At 38.6% G+C, this 15,877-nt stretch overlaps 1 non-coding gene across 1 annotated transcript; it reads right to left on the bottom strand.

Moving 5' to 3' along the window:
- Positions 1–7,708: 7,708 nt before the first annotated feature.
- LOC118984187 (U6 spliceosomal RNA) lies at positions 7,709–7,814 on the bottom strand. The gene has a single exon (XR_005065878.1). It is a non-coding gene; the product is annotated as a U6 spliceosomal RNA (small nuclear RNA).
- Positions 7,815–15,877: the final 8,063 nt, after the last annotated feature.

Genomic DNA, 15,877 nt, shown 5'->3' with positions numbered 1-15,877 from the left:
GGTTGTCATAAGGATTAACTAAATCAGCTTATATAAAGTACAATATTTACAACAGTGCCTAGTACATCAATATCTTCTATTGTTATTCTGTCTCTTCTCATAGTTGCTGTACAGCCATTGTTTCAACTCTTCATTCCATGCCTTCTGTCCAATCATTTCCCCACATTTTCATCCCTACATTTCTCAATGCCCTCAGACCTCTTCTTTTGGGATCCTGGGCTGTCATCTGAACCAGTTTGCAATTTCAAATTATCATTGCTCTTCCTCCACTACCCCAAACTTGAGGTGTCAGAGTTGTCATCTGACTATGCTTCCTTCAAAATGTCATTTCCATCCATTCTCCTTCCATTGTCATTTTAGGCCTGAGGTCTCAAAATAGCATATTAACTTTTCCCCTGCTTCTACCATCTATTCTCCTCCACCCAACCCTGCATGCATGTGATTTATTCTACATGCAATGACCACATTCAATTTCCTAAGAGACTAAAGTCTACAGGCCACTAAGCTGCTTAAAAATCTCCAGTGTCTTTCTCCACCTAGAGAAGATGTTCTTAAAGTGGTGCTGAAGAATGGGCTTCAGAGGGTTCATCATCTGCCCCTCCCTCCTTGAAATTAATGATATAAAAAAGTTAAGAATATGCACATGGATTTCTAGGAAAAGAAAGTATATGTAGCTTTCATCAGATTCTTAAATGGCTCTCTGGTCCTAAAATGTTTAACTGATGCTCTGAAACAATGGTGCCCAGAGTGATGGCACAAAGGAGGAGCATGAGCAGAATGTATTAGGATTTTTGAAATTTTGTCGCATTGTTCTTCATAAGTTTTTGTATGCCTTATAATGTATTAGTGCATTAGTATAAGTATAAAGTTTATTAACAAACAAACAAATAAATAAATAAATTAGGTGCATGCTAAAGTGTTTTCCTGATAGGGGGGTATAATTAAATAGGTTTTAGAGATACTCCTGTAAACTGGTGAGGTTGTTTTTTTTTCTACACTTTTCTCTTTTATGTGACCTTTCCATATACATTACGTGCTCATCCCCACCTCTGGACCCTGGTTCATGCTCTTCCCTTTGTACAAACTGCCCTCTTCCTTTTCCTCTACATATTACTTTTTCCATATTTCAAGGTTCTAGGGAAAGTCTCACATCAAGAATCCTCCTGACTAATGCATCTGCTACATCACTACAAAACTCTCTGGAGCACTCATGTCACTTAAGCAGATAATTCTCAAATGCATATGTTGCAGATTTTATTGACTTATTTCTAACAACCAGAAAGCAAGCTCATTAAAGAAAGACTATGGAAATGTTTTTCATATCCTCTATAGGACCTAGCACAGTGGTAAAACTAGTGCTTAATAGAGACTTCCCAAATGAAGACAAATCAACAAACTGGTTGGGATGGGGAGTTCTCTGATTTTTTTAATTGATATTTTTGACACGGAAAGAGAGAGAGAGAGAGACATCAATTTGTTGTTCCATTCATTTATGCATTCATTGATTGACTCTTATATGTGCCCTGACTGAGGATCAAACCTGCAACCTTTGGTGTATAGGGACAACACTATAACCAACTGAGCTACCCAGCAAGGGCCCCCCTGATAGTTTTAACAATGGTAAGGCTATTGTTTGGAAGACAAGTAAATTCACAGTAAGCAGGAAATCTTTAGTACTTGCTGATGATCTAGAAGACACATGTCAAAGGTGTAAAAAGCCTAAGCAAAAACAAACAAAAAACTCCTGTCTAGTAACCCAAATAACTCTAGGGGTTCCACTATTCTATTGAGACTAACTTCGTAAATGTATTTGAAGGGTAAAGTATTAATGACTGATAACGTATTTAATGCCTAACCCTATCCCAAGATATAAATGGCTGAACTCAGAGACCTCCAATGGAGTGATAAATGAGTGTCAGTGATTACAAACAAGAGGATTGGCTGAGAAGATCTGGGCTTGGGATTTCTTTATGTCCTTCATATTGCAACCCAAAAATTAATAAGGAGAAAAGGAAAATGAAGTATGAAGATTTTTTTACCACACAAAGAGGTCAAGTGCCTGTTTAAGGTCAGAGTAAGCACTAGAGTCCTGTTCTCTGCATTCCTCTACAGTGCAATTTGCCTTCCATAATATTCTGTCGCTTCCCTTTTTGGAGCCTGCAGCATATATGTAATATGTAATCTATGATAAAATGCTCCCCCCATCACACAGTTGCATGTTGGTTGCTTGTTTGTTGCATGTGGTTGCAACATGGGGGCTTTAAATATTTCAAGATACAAATCATTCTAAATTTGAAGGTACAATTGTTGCAAGGGGTCAGCCTCCCTCAGGCTGTGGAACTATGCAAATAAAACTACAGGAACACAGAATGGCACCCCATTCCCATCTTTGTTCAGCAAGAAGTCCAGAGGACCAGAAAAAAAAGCCATCTGGCCAAGCCAGGAAACCATACATTTTCAAACAATTTCCAATTAGATTTAAAGTATCTGCTTTCTGTGGAGCACTGCCTTTTACTCCAAGTCTTTTGGGTGTTGGTAAAGGAGATCTGGCAGCTGTAAGCAAAGTCAAGACCCTCGACACCTCCCTGAGAAGGGATCAAATGAAAAAAAAAAAGACTCTTGGTGTTTAAAATTTTCCTCCACTACAAAGTGGCAGATGTGCATTGGGCAAACATCCTGAGATAAGCTCTGTACCTACCTCAATTCCTCTAGGCTAAAGTCTATGAAATAATTCCAGGCCCCTTGTCATCACTTACATGATCTAGAGAAGTTCACTGGCATTGATGACAAGGCTGTCAACCTCTTCCTAAAATGCCATTCCTTTGTTTTCATAGGTTCCTCTCCCAGTCTCCTCAATATCTGGAGGACAGTGGCCTTTGACTCCAAAATCCCTTCCTCCACAATACAATCAGGGCTTAAGTGACTCTCTGGGCCTGTAGAACCTGTCATAATGCCCTTCCTGCCATGAGAGTCCAGAATTCATGACTTTGCAAATTATTGAGCTATATACTTGGCCAGAGATTAAGCCTGTTCCTTTGTGTAACAACCTCTAAGGTCTGGGAAAAGATTTTATCTGTCAGGATCTGTGTTCACTCTGTCTTGATGAGAGGCAAAGTAAAGCAGTACAGGGCATACAATCCTACACCTCAGAGTGTGATAATCAGCAGATTGTAGAGAGGAAATTGACTACTGCCTGATTCTCATTGTCCTGGGCCTAGGCTGAACTGTTCAGTGGCTGGCAGACTCTTGTTCTTACTTGAGATGTAAAACTCCCCTCTTGCAAGGCAAGGCAAGAAAGAAGAGCATCCTGAGTTGTGTTTCCAGCTACAAAGGGGTCATGGAGGAGTTTCAAGATGCCAAATGCATAGAGCTAAGTCTATCCAGAATCCCACGCAAGAAGGGAAACTGGTCAGAACTCTGCTTTCTTGGCTTCACAACCAAAGAGTTAGGTAGAGCTGGGAGACTGAGACAATCTTTTAAAAGGAAAAAAAAAGACAAATTGCCACTTAAAACCCATTCTTTAGCATATCAATTGAATAGCCTGAAGATATGAGTCACTTAAAAATTAGCCATACTTAGATTTCTAGGGGCTTTTGTATGCCAAATATAAGCTGTCTCTTGTCTGAAGAATAAGACTCTTGTCTTGGTTAAGTCCTTATGTCCACTCAGACATCTTTTTTTCAGATACACCTATCCTGATGCCCTGACCTACATTAGACTTCCTTGTTATAATCTCTAACAATATGCATTAATTTTCTTTCAAAGCACTTATCATAATTAAAAATTTTTTAATTTAATTATTGTTGAAGTACAGTTTTCTGTCTTTTACTCCTATCCCAGCGCACCCACCCAGTGCTCCCCACCTCCCTCCAATTTTCACCCCCCTTAGTTGTTGTCCATGTGTCCTTTATACTAGTTCCTGTAAAACCTTCCCCTTTTTCCCCTGAAATTCCCTCCCCTCTCCCCTCTGGTCACTGTCCCCCTGTTCTCTACTTCAGTGTCTTAGTTTTTATTTTGCTTGCTTGTTTGTTCTGTCGTTTAGCATCCTGTTAAAGGTGAGGTCATATGGCATTTGTCTTTCAACGCCTGGCTTATTTCACTCAGCATAATGCTTTCCAGTTCCTTCCATGATCTTGCAAAGGGTAGGAGCTCCTTCTTTCTTTCTGCTGCAAAGAATTCCATTGTGTATATGAACCATGATTTTTTGATCCATTCATTTACTGATAAGCACCTAGGTTGCTTCCACCTTTTGGCTATTGTAAATTGTGCTGCTATGAACATTGGAGTACATAGGTTCTTTTGGATTAGTGTTTTAGGGTTCTTAGCATATAATCCCAGCAGAGGAATTGCTGGGTCAAGAGGCAGATCAATTTTTAGTTTTCTGAGAAAATTCCATACTGTTTCCCATAATGGTTGTACCAGTATGCAATCCCACCAACAGTGAACTACTGTCCCCGTTTCCCCACAACCTCTACAACATTTGTTGTTTGTTGCTTTGTTTATGATAGCCATTCAGACTGGTGTAAAGTGGTATCTCATTGTGGTTTTAATTTGCATCTCTCTGACAGCTAGTGATATTGAGCATCTTTTCATGTGTTTCTGGATACGCTGTATGTCCTCCTTGGAGAAGTGTCTGTTCAAGTCCTTTCCCCACTTTTTAATTGGGTTGCTTTTCTTCTTAGAGTGGGGTCCTGTAAGTTCTTTGTATATTTTGGAGATTAAACCTTTTTCTGAGGTATCATTGACAAATATGTTTTCCCATGCAGTTGGTTCTCTTTTTATTTTACTACTGTTTTCTTTAGCCGTGCAGAAGCTTTTAATTTTGATGAGATCCCATTTGTTTATTCTTTCCTTTATGTCCCTTGATCTAGGGGACATATCAGTAAAAAAGTTGCTGCTGAAATATCTGAGATTTTCCCGCCAATGTTCTCCTCTAGGACTTTAATGGTGTCACGGCTTATATTTAAGTCTTTTATCCAACTTGAATTTATTTTGTTGTATGGTGTAAGTTGGTGCTCCAGTTTCATTTTTTTGCATGTACCTGTACAGCTCTCCTAACACCATTTGTTGAAGAGGCTATTATTAGTCCATTTTATGTTGCTGCCCCCTTTGTAGAATATTAATTGCCTATAGAGACTTGGGTTTATTTCTGGGCTCTCTATTCTGTTCCATTGGTCTGGGCGCCTGTTTTTAATGCCAGTACCAGGCTGCTTTGATTACAGTGGCCTTGTAATACAGTTTGATATCAGGTATTGTGATCCCTCCTACTTTGTTCTTCTTTCTCAAAATTGCAGCTGCTATTCACGGTCGTTTATAGTTCCATATAAATTTTTGAAGTGTTTGTTCTATGTCTGTGAAGTGTGTCATTGGTACTTTAATAGGTATTGCAATGAATCTGTAAATTGCTTTGGGTAATATGGACATTTTGATGATGTTAATTCTTGCAATCCATGAACACAGTATATGTTTCCATTTGTTTGTGTTTTCCTTGATTTCTTTCTTCAGTGTTGTGTAGTTTTCTGCATACAGGTCTTCTACATCCTTGGTTAGGTTTATTCCTAGGGTTTGTTTGTTTTTTTTGCTATATCAAATGTTTTTTTTTCTTGATTTCTGCTTCTGCTTTTTCCTTGTTTGTACACAAAAATGCCTTTGATTTCTGGATATGGACTTTGTATCCCGCTGTTTTGCCAAATTCATTTATTAGGTCGAGCAGTTTTTGGGTAGAGTCTATAGGATTTTCCATCTACACTATCATGTCATCTGCTAACAGTGACAGTTTTGTTTCCTCCTTTCCGATTTGGATGCCTTTTATTTCCTTTTCTTGTCTGATCACTGTGGCTAAAACTTCCCATACTATATTGAATAGAAGTGGTGAAAGTGGACAACCTTGTCTTGTTCCTGATCTTAGTGGAAAAGCTTTTAGTTTTTGCCCATTGAGTATGATGTTGGCTGTAGGTCTCTCATATATGGCCTTTATTATATTGAGGAATGTTCCCTCTATTCCCACTTTGCTGAGTGTTTTTACCATAAATGGGTGTTGTACCTTATCAAAAGTTTTTTCACATCTATTGATATGATCATGTAATTTTTGTCTTTGCTTTTGTTTATATGATGTATTACATTTACTGATTTGCAAATAATGAACCATCCTTGCATCCCTGGGATGAATCCTACTTGTTCATGGTGAATGATCTTTTTAATGTATTGTTGCATATGGTTTGCCAAAATTTTTTTGAGGATTTTAGCGTTTATGTTCATCAGCGATATTGGCCTGAAGTTTTTATTCTTTGTTGTATGTTTATCTGGTTTTGGGATTAGGATGATGCTGGCTTCATAAAAAGAGTTTGGGATTCTTCCATCATTTTGAATTTTTTGGAATATCCTGTAAAGAATAGGGGTTAGTTCTTCCTTAAAAGTTATGTAGAACTCTCCTGTGAAACCATCTAGTCCAGGGCTTTTGTGCTTTGGGAGATTTTTGATTACTGCTTCAATTTCATTTGCTGTTATTGGTCTATTTAGGCTGTCTGTTTGTTCTTCATTGAGTTTTGGAAGATTATATTTTCCTAGAAATTTGTCCATTTTACCTAAGTTTTCAAATTTCGTCACATATGGTTCGTCATAGTAATTTCTTACAATCCTTTGTATTTTTATAGGGTCAGTTGTAATCTCATATTTCATTTCTGATTGTGTTTATTTGGGTTCTCTCTCTTCTTTTCTTGATGAGCCTGCTTAAAGGCTTGTCTTTTTTGTTTATCTTTTCAAAAAATAACCTCCTGAATTCATTGATTTTTAGAATTGTGCGTTTAGTCTCTATGTTATTTAATTCTGCTTTGATCTTGGTTATTTGCTTCCTTCTACTTGCTCTGGGCTGTTTTTGTTGTTTTTCCTTAAGTTCTTGGAGTCGTAGGGTTAGGTTGTTTGTTTGAAATGTTTCTATGTTTTTTTTAGGTAGACCTGTATTGCTATAAACTTCCCTCTCAGAACTGCCTTTGCTGTGTCCCATAAGTTTTGGGTTGTCGTGAGTTTATTTTCATTTGTTTCCAGAAACTTCTTGATTTCTTCCCTAATTTCATTCTTGACCCATTCATTGTTTAATAGCATGCTATTTAAGTTCCATGATTTTGAATGTTTTGGGTCTTTTCTCTTGGGGTTGGTTTCCAGTTTCAGTCCCCTGTGGTCAGAGAAAACACTTGGGATGATTTTAACTTTCTTAAATTTGTTGAGGCTTGCTTTGTGCTCTATCATGTGGTCTGTCTTTGAAAATGTTCCATGAACATTTGAAAAGAATGTGCATTTATCTTCTTTGGGATGAAGGGTTCTATATATATCAGTTAAATCCATTTCATCTAGGAAATTGTTCAATGTCACAATATCTCTGTTGATACATTGTTTGGAAGATCTGTCCATTTTTCAAAGTGGGGTGTTAAAATCCCCAAGTGTAATTGTGTTGCTGTCAATATCTTTCTTGAAGTCCTCTAAGATTTTCTTTATATATTTGGGTGCTCCCATGTTGGATGAATGTATATTTACAGTGTTTATGTCTTCTTGGTGGATTCTTCGCGTGAGTATTACGAAGTGACTTTCTGGGTCTCTTCTTGTGGCCCTTTTTTGAAGGCTATTTTGTCTGATATGAGTATTGCTGCCCCGGCTTTTTCTTTTTTCCTCGCTGTTTGCTTGGAAAATTTGTTTCCAGCTTTTCACTTTTAGTAAAAATATGGAATGCTTCATGAATTTGCGTGTCATCCTTGAGCAGGGACCATGCTAATCTTCTCTGTATCATCCAATTTTAGTATATGTGCTGCTGAAGCGAGCACCACTTATCATAATTTTTAATTACTTATATTTAATTTACTAATCTGCTCAACAAATATGTATTACATGTTTACTACCTTGGTTCTAGACTCTGCAGATACACAGTGAACAAAACAGACAAAAGTCCCTGCCCTTGTGTACCTTATATTACAGTAAGGGAGATAAATATACAAAAGTAATGTTATGTTATATAGTAAATAAAGTCCTAAAAGTGAGTTCTCATGGCAAAAGAAATTTACAAGAAATTTTACTCTGGTCAGTGTATGTGTTTATATGTACATTAATGAAATAATTATTTTTTCATTTTTTTCTAATTCAGATAAATCTGATCTTAATCCATAATAACAAAGTGGTCATCAGCAAAGAAAATAATAATCATCTTTAGAGTTATTTTCATTCTGTTAGATAGCAAAATACTCATATTACATTACACTTATATCTCTATAATAATAGTTACCTCTCTGAATTGTGATTGTTAATATCTTGATCTCCATCTATAACTGGATAATGAGGTGTTTGAAGGCAGGTACTATGTCTTACTCATCTTTGTATCTTAAGGACCTAGCCAGGAAGTCAAGACATATACATTCAAATGAGAATCTGGATCCTACCATAGATACTGAGACCACTGAATGATTTGCCTGGAAAAGCCCAGGAACCAAATAAGAATAAAGGATGCATCCAGCCCTGGCAAGTCCAAGCAAGGCTGGAGCCCAGGCAAGGCTGGAGCAGAACTGAAACCACCACTTCTTTCACATGTTGGAGAAGGTACTGTCTGATTCACAAGCCCTTCCTTGGCCCTTGGGAATTTTTTTCTAGGGCTTGTGGGTTCCTGTGGGCCTGTTTTTCAGAGAATTTATTAATTTATTAGTGATTATAGCACATCTTTTTTTGTAATGGGAACTCTTAGAGCAAAGACTCTGCAAATTTACAGAATTGTATGGTCGATTGAGGCCTAAGGGTGTTAGAATGTACTGGGACATGGACCTAAGTCACCCCCTATGCTGGAACAAAGAAGGTATACATCACTGGATAAATACCTGACCACAAGATTCTCTTTATCTGAAGCAACTGAGGCATAGCCACTGGCATCCTGCTGGAAACCTTCTGAATTTTCACTGCCCCCTCCTCATCGCTCCCTCCAGCTTTCTACTAAATCAGCCCTTCCTGATCAGATACTCAGGACACCTGGAGCAGATCAGCAGGGTGACTCACCCTCCCCCAGGGGTCTGCAACACACCTTAAAAGCCCTGCTACCCTTTCCTTTGGGGCTGCTGTCATTTCGCAGCCCACCTGCCTGATTGTAGTGTCCCACCTAGAATAAAAGCCCTTAATTTGACTTTTCTGGCTCTGGGTCCTTTAGCCATTCACCTACCTAACAAAAGGGGAAACCTTTTTTCTTTATTTTTCCTTTTTTAAAATAATTTTTATTATAGAGGTAAAACATCCACAGTGTAGAAAATTTAAAATGTAGTACAGTTTGAAGATAATGCTAGAGTGATGTAAATCTTTCTAAATTGTCAGAGGCAAACTTTGTGCCTCACAGGATGGAATCACATGGAAATGACAGAAAACCTTTCTTTGCTGTTTGAGAATTAGGTAGGCCTCTGCGTTATTTTCCAGTGGATCATTTTCCATTTTCTGTGACAGTAGTTATTAGAAGTATAGAACATGGACTAAATTTGTAGGTATTCCAGGATGCTACCTACAGGCTTTTTTCTCCCTGGGCTATACCCCTGACTTTTTGTCAGATCATTTTCCTTTCATTCTTATTAAAAGATTCTTCCTAAAAGAGAAATGCCACAAATATCCCAGATAGCAAAGGTTCTGGCCTATAAAGATTTTACCGAACACTTCAGTGGAATATCTGTAATCTTATGGGTACACTTAATTTCAGAGAAATTGTTTTCACTTTATAATTTTCTTCCCTAAAGTAGCTGCAATAAGGGTTCATTAAAGCACTCCTGGACAATTGTAGTTGATATCCTGGGGGACTTTTATAGTTTGATTTAAGTTAACACACTCCAAGTTCCAAAGAACATGACTTATTGATTTGCTAACATGCAAGAGGAATAATTAGTTTCTATCTAGGAAAGAAAAAAGTAAAACCAACCAATTGTACATAATAAATGCATATTTATTGGAGGCTAGAATGTCCATTTTATATAACTCACAAACTTCCCTAAATTTTGTCTCAATGGATGTGGTAACACCAGTGGACACTCTGAATATACCTACCTCTATTAATTTTGCTTATCTTGGGGAACTGTAGGTGTTACAGAACAGACCACACACACACACATGGCCAAGGGAGGCTACAATATATTATTACCAAAGGGACCCCCCCCCACTAGGTTTGATTGTCTGCCACCTTAGGAAAGATGTCTCTCAATGCCAGAGATTTGTGAAAAGGAAAGGAAATGTTTATTTAAAGCTATACAGACTTAAAGTAGTGACCTAATGTCTTCATTAAATATCAAAGTCCTTTAAGATACCCACAGATGCCCACAGTACTTTCTTCTCCTGCTGCCCTAATTTGGGGTACCGTAACTCAGGAAAAGAAGTAGGCATCCGCAGTTCAGGTTGCCAGCATCATCAGCTGTGTCGCTGTCCAAGCAGGATCTCTGATTAATCCAAAGCCATGTGGCACCTTCTCATGGCCTACTGCCAAGAGTTCTTTGTATCTATTTTCTTCCAGGCAAAGTCTCTCCTGCTTCCTAAGCCACGTGGCCAAAGGGAGCACCCCAAAGCCACATGGTCCTCTTCTCCCAAAGCTGCAGGGGTCCCGGCTCTGGCCAAAACTTCATGGTCCTTTTCTCTCCACCAAGGCTGTGGGGAGGTAGGGGTCGCCACTCTGCCAAAGCCGAGTGGAAGTTCTCTGCTAAAGCCACATGGTGATTCTCTACCCAAGCTATGGGGGTCCCCACTGTGCCAGAATTGCATGGCTCTTCCTTCAATGGTTGCCGCACCTGGGTTTTAAATCTCTGCACCAATCCTCCTCTACAGCCCCATTTCTGACTCCTCCTACAATCTGCTACACTTGCCAGCACTCCCATACCCTTCCAGCTTTACTGGGCTTCCATTGTGAGTCTGGGCAGGTGTGGCCTCATGGAGTGTAGCCAATCATCTCCAAGCTCTCATGTAGGCACTGTAACCTGGAGGGCCTGCGCCCAGTTACATCTTTGGTGGAAGTCCCTTTCCATCTCCTTGGCTCAGAGCATGGCCACAGCTATTTAACATATCTATGCAACCAGTTAAAGATTATTGATATGTTAAATGACCATGCCATAGGGTAGCTGCAAAGCTGTTGCTGTACAAAATAGCTCTGCATATCCTGCTCTATGTGTCCCTTCCCCCAACTCACACCTGTGGGGAGAAGGGGTGAAGACATCTTATATGTCTTTCTAATATTTCCTAGACACCTTGAGTTCTGGACCCCGTTCCAAATCCCTATTTGGGGTCCCCGTCTTGCCTGCACACTGTTACATAGAGAATAGAAGTGGGGTCACAGTGTGGCATATACCAGGATCATGGGGACAGCATTGAAAGATAGGAGGAGGTGGGGATAATAAGCTTGAAGAAACTACCAGTAAAGCATTTTGTTTACTTTGACTTATCTGGACAAATCCTGTATTTCTTAACTTCAGGTATTTAAAAGCAACAATGGAAAATGGTGCCTCAGGGAAAAAGCAAACTCTAATGAAGTTTTGAATAAACTATTCCCTAAATGTGCCAGGGAAGCTTTCCAAAAGTAGAGAGCCTTAAGAAGGTTCTATCTCTCTTGAGAGCACACTTACAAAAAAAAAGACCCTCGTGATGACTTTGCTGATTGCTCCAGCCACACTTACACAGGAAAAAAGGAAAAGGAAGAGCATCCTATAATGGAGGGGGTTGGTTACTTCCTGAAGATGGCCATCTGCAAAGTTTTGCTCTGATAATCTGCTGTTTAAACTAGACCAAGGAGAGGGTCTTCATTTCCTAAAAGAGTCAGTGTTAGTGCTCCAATCTTTAATAACTCTAAATTTAGAGCAGCATTTCTCAAAATGAGGGTCAGGATGCCCTTGGAGATCAATGGGACTTGAAAAAGGACTGATGGTTCAATAAAGAGACTTGGGCCCTGGCTGGTGTGGCTGAGTTTTTTGGATTATCATCCCATACACCAAAAGGTTGTGGGTTCGGTTCCCAGTCAGGACACATGCCTATTTTGTGGGCTTGGTCTTCAGTCAGGGCACGTATGAGAGGAAGCCTTTTGATGCTTTTATATTGCATTGATGTAATTTATTTCTCTCCCTCCCTTCCCCTCTCTCTAAAATCAGTGAGCATGTCCTTGGGTGAAGGTATTGAAAAAAATAGAGACTTGGTAGCAAAATACATTTCTTTGCCTGCCCATGGCCTATCACAAAAATACAGCATTAAAAGGCTCTTTTATTTTCCCTGCTCTTCTCCTTTCTTTCCCTTAACTGGAAAGAACTGGAACTTCTTTCCAGTTCCAAGTTCTGTATGTACCAGAATCTGTTTTTCAGTTCTCCTTTGTCACACTGGTCTGTCAACCTCACTCTGTTAAAAAAACCCTGACTTCTTTTCTTGCCCTCATTCATTTTTTGCTCTTTCTCTTAATTATCTGGAATCTAACATATCTGGCCTCTCTTCCAACTCTCAGCTATGAGGACAACAATCAATCATGGCCAAAACCCCGATGACATAAAGACAGATGCCATCACAAAACCTATAAAATTAGGTTAAGTTACAAGCCTTCATATAAAATTAAGTGTCTTCAGTATTAGTGATAGAGTTGCTATAAAATCATTGTAAAGCAGGAGAAGAGGTAATAGGACATTTCTTCCAAGAGGTAGTAAGGAAAGTATCCCAGCCAGGGAAGTAGGAGACTTAGTCTCAGTTCTACTATCAATCTTTTGTGATTATAAATGATTACCTTCTTTTCTTTGTATCTCAGTTTCCTTACTTGAAAAAGAGGGCTTATGAGTGAAGCCAGTCTTCTTTCAAGGAAGGATATCTAAACCATTGGTGGTTTGAGGTGGTGCATGGATAAATCTTTTTTATTCTAATACTTTTGTACATATTCTATGTTACATTTGGAAAATACTGGTTTTTCCATTTCCAGTTTCATTCAAAAATAAATTTGGTCTGGTAAAACCATGAACCACCCTAAAGAAAAGCACTTAGTAAAATAATAAGTACTATATATAGCAATAGTGATGGTGTTTTTGAATTTTGACTTGGATTTGGTGAAGAATGGACTAAATTAGTCCTATTGACTCTAGCATTCTGGGTCAATTAAACAATAAAAAATGAGTATTTTGTAGCATTATTATGTACCAGGCATGTGACAGTGTTCTACAAACTATATACATTAAATCATGTGATCTTCACAACAACCTTATGAGGTAGGCACTGTTATCATCTGTATTTTACAGATGAGGAAACTGAGCTATATAGGGACTAAGAACTTGCCTAATGCCATACAATTTAAGAGTCATAGCCAGAATTTGAACTTGAGCTGATCTGATCCAGAAGCCACCCTCTAATTACTACACCATGCTTCTCAGAGTATGGTTCCTGACCCAGCAACATCAATGTCACTAGGAAGTGTGTTAGAAACTCAATGATCAATTATCCACCTCAGGAATCAGAAATTTGGGGGAGAGCAGTCCAATAATCCATGTTTTAACAAGTCCTATAGGTGATTCTGACACACACTCAAATTTGGGTATGTACTGAACTGCAATGCACTATACTGAGGCAATGAGAGCAAGTGTGGAATGATGGGAAAGTGATTTGGATGGCAAATTGAGATAGAGTGAAGGTTTATGCAAGACTGAAGAAGGAAAGGAGCCAGATTAAAGAAAAATTATGGAAACAGAGAGGAAGAGGAAGAAAAACAAGTAGCTTGGGATAACAGGGAACAATGAGGATGGCTCTCTGGAAGAAACAGAAATAGACCCAGGGAAGAAGAACCTGATGCTTTGGATTTTTCCCCATATGAAAACCCCCCCACAAATGAATGATAGCTTTTAGTGATGGTAGAGAGGAACTAACCAGGTTTTGAGAGAAAGAGATGATCGATTCAAACTAACTGCTGTAAACTACAATATTGACACAAGTGAAATAATATTTACTTACAGTGCTTAGGTCAGAGTAGCAGCTAAAGATGAAGATATTCCAATGACTCAAGCACAGTGATTATTAGTGTATTGTGATAACATTGAAAGGTACCATTCAGATCTCTTGTTTGGGGAGCATAACTGAGAGGTGGTCTTAGCTGCTGAACCTCCAAACCCATCACAGCATTTGAGCTGAGGCCACATTTCCAATGAGTGGTTCCAAGCTAATGAGTGAGTGTAGCTTATTCCTATATGACAAGGGACTCTTCTGATGGATGACTTTGGCTTACAGACTTCTGACTTGTTTTGGACAAAACGTTTTTAGAACTGTGCTGCAATCTGAGACTCTGTCTAATCCTCTTTCCTTCCCTCTCTTCACAGGAGTTGAACCTGCACTGTGATCCAACGGCTCCTATTTTCTTTGCCTTCCTTCCCTTTTTTCCTTACAGGCACCTAATTCAATAAATTATATATATATATAATTTATTGTATATACAATAAATTATAATTATATGCATATGATTTATTAATAGATTAATGAATATATTTATAAAATTATATATATCTTGGAGCCTGCTTTATAAAAGGCACCAAATTCAATAATTCAATAAATTATATATCATGTGTTAATAAATTATATATATATATATATATATATATATATATGTATATAACCTTGGAGTCTGCTTTATAAAAGTCTCAAACTGGTAAAGGGTTCTTTCCAATCACGATTTGATAAAGGGTTCTTCTCAGTCATGATTAGCTGTGAGTGAAGATGTAGACTCTGAAAGCATGTCAGGGTAGGATGATTTGAGGTTAAGAGTAACATTCATGTAAGGAGGTATATGGGAGTACGCGTGTAGATACTGATAATATTAACCCTGGACCTTTACAACAGGGAATCTGCTTCATTCAAATTACCTCAGGAATATAGAGACAAATGTCAGGCATTTATGAATTAGATTTGTAAAGCTCATCTTTATACTGGTTTGATTCTCTTATGTGGATTCCACAGGAAAGAGTCAATGATGTGAATGAAATGATAGATCCTAGTGTGGGGTGAGATACCTTTACTCCTGAATGATTAGGAGGTTTCTGATTTCACAGGAAAAATAAGTATGGCTGTGACAACAAGATTGAGAAAAAAGAGTGATTTGTCAGAAGCTGAAGGGGCCAATGTTGGCAGCCAGACTTTCTTTTTTTAAAGAATGTACACTTGTACCATATACAGCTTTTGAAAATGGCTAAATGTCCCCGAGAAAAGTTACATCTTAGGAGCCAACACCTCAAAGGAGATGATTTGTGGAACAGTTGGAATAGAGCTCATTAGGAATGAGCTGTGAGGTCTCACTGAAAAAGAAGCTGAGAAAAAAAGAAAACCCAAATTTTACAGCTTTACCTTTTTCTCTTTTATCCTGGTGAGAGGACACTCACATTCTCTTCTCTGTCAAAGACCCCTGGATGTCTGGCGCACTTCTTCTAAGACACCAGGGTGTGGTAGGAACTAAGTCAGTCTTCTAAATATACAAGTCACTAGCTGAAGGATGAGTCTTCCTTATGGAAATTGGGGGATGAGGCCCCTCTTACTTATGCCTTCTGTAGAACTGAGCATCTTCAGACACATTGAAATTTAGTTTATCTAAAAGATTTTAAGGACTTCTTGTCAAGATGGAAGGATAGGTAGATACACTTTGTCTCCTTGAACAATCATAAAAACAATTATAACCAGATCTCAAAACTAATAGCACCCAGAACCATCAGCAAATCAAGCTATATATGGAAGTCCAACAACCAAGGACTTGAGGAAGCCACATTCATCCAGATAGGTAAGAGGAGTGGAGTCATGGAGACAGGTGGAGAGGCAGTGTGGCCAGGAAAGGAGGTGGTAGCAGAATGGACCAGAGGGATACATTGAAAGTAAGCTATCTCAATCACAGGCCAGA

Source organism: Sturnira hondurensis, unplaced genomic scaffold (assembly GCF_014824575.4).
Source record: "Sturnira hondurensis isolate 20B ecotype Veracruz unplaced genomic scaffold, ASM1482457v3 Scaffold0003420, whole genome shotgun sequence".
NCBI lineage: Eukaryota > Metazoa > Chordata > Mammalia > Chiroptera > Phyllostomidae > Sturnira > Sturnira hondurensis.
This window is presented reverse-complemented; position numbering and strand designations above follow the sequence as displayed.